Below are 1907 nucleotides of genomic sequence, written 5' to 3'. Positions count from 1 at the left end.
CCCCGCGGGCTGAAGGGCAAGGGGACCTGTGGGGGAGGCGTTGCGCTCGTGACCGCGGGGCGCGGGAGGCGCCCAGAACAAAGGTGCTCGGGGCCGCCTGGGCGCCGCAGCGCGTGAGGGAAACGAGGGGCACGGAGGACTTGAGGAAGGGGCGCGGGACACCCTTGGGGGCACGGCCCAGCGGGCACCTGGAGCGCCCCGCTCTCCCGCTGAAGGGCAAGGGGACCTGTGGGGGAGGCGTTGCGCTCGTGACCGCGGGGCGCGGGAGGCGCCCAGAACAAAGGTGCTCGGGGCCGCCTGGGCGCCGCAGCGCGTGAGGGAAACGAGGGGCACGGAGGACTTGAGGAAGGGGCGCGGGACACCCTTGGGGGCACGGCCCAGCGGGCACCTGGAGCGCCCCGCTCTCCCGCAGGACTAGCAGGCTCTGTTAGCTTGAGAGGGGGGCCAAACTTCGTCCCCAGACTGCCACCTGTGCAGATACCAGGCTCACTGGGCGCCTTTCCAACGCCGGCACTGGAACGAGGGGCCAAGTTGCCTGCGGTTCAGATTTCACTCCGTCGGGATGCGGAGGGCGAGCTGTCTACACCGGCGGCAAATCGGCGCCACCAGCGAACCCCTCTGCCCACAGGGCGCCCGGCCTGGCCGAGCCCCAAGGATCTGTCTCTCCAAGACAGACCTTCCCGAATTCGTGTGCAAACGCGATCGTCCTTCGATCTGAAAATAAAATCGCGTTCTAATGTGTACACAGGTCTCTTTGGAACCCATCAGGCTACTTAGCTTTATCTCGTGAATGTAGCTATGTTTAAAGTGCCTCTTAATGTTTGTGTCCATTATTATCTCTCGAGAACAGTTTTTTTTCTTATCTGTACTGTCTCTACTTCAGTGTATCTTTTTGTGTCCTGTGCATGGACAAAACGTTTAACTGCCACCGCTCGTCGTCAGTATCACTGAAGTACTGTCAGCTTCGTATAAGGAACAACCTCTTAGAATTTTGTTTCTTCCACGAATATTTAAGGTCTACTATGTACGTAGCACTGAGCTAGATAATGGGGTACCAAGACAAACACAGACACTAATGCCTTCCAGACTGCTCAGTTTAGTTACGGGGATTGAGTCTATGCAGCACGAGAGTGACTAGAAAAACGAGGTAGGTCAGATATCAGATGAGTAGTAGGAACGGTAAGGGCCGTAGGCATCCAGATGAAATAGTGATAATTAAGGACCGGATCATGGAGAGAGACTCTCATGGCAGCGGTAGAAGTGCGGAGAACATTCCAAGCAGGGAGAATACACATGACATTAGGCACGTGGGATGCGTTCGTTCGTTCACTAAGTCATGAACACCTTTACAGCAGTGTGAACAGAACAAAATCTAGCCCTGTCCTTAAGGCATTTAGAACCTAGTAGCGGAAATAGATTTAACAGGCAACTATAATACAGCAGTGCAGTGACGGGGACGTAAGAAGGACCGGGGCATCAAGTCTAATCTCCAGGCGGGGAAGATTGCCTTGCGTCACTGATATCTTAGCCACCACCTGAAACATGAGAAGTTAGCTAGTTGAAGCGGGACCAGCATGTGCAAAGGCCCACAGCTAAGACGGAGCATGGACCTTTCGTAGAGCTTTATCTGGTTTAGACTAGTGAGGAGTTCAAGGTAGCAAGTGGCTTTAGTCTAGAGAAGCAAATCCAGAGCATTTTATTAAAGTTTTTAAAACACCCTATAGTTGAAAGTTTGTAACACGTGATCCCACGTGAACCATTCTTGTTCTGTAGTCCTCTGATAGGCCAAATTATGATAAAATTTGTACGACTTTGTCAGGCTGGAAGAATGAGGGGGGAAGAGAAGTCTTCAGGAGTTTCAGAGGAGATTATGGCGGTAAAAAGTTAGCTTTCTCTTCGTGAAGTCT

The sequence above is a fragment of the Pteropus alecto genome, unplaced genomic scaffold (genome assembly GCF_000325575.1).
Source record: "Pteropus alecto unplaced genomic scaffold, ASM32557v1 scaffold587, whole genome shotgun sequence".
NCBI classification, from domain to species: domain Eukaryota; kingdom Metazoa; phylum Chordata; class Mammalia; order Chiroptera; family Pteropodidae; genus Pteropus; species Pteropus alecto.
The sequence above is the reverse complement of the archived record's forward strand: the minus strand, read 5'-3'. Positions refer to the sequence as shown.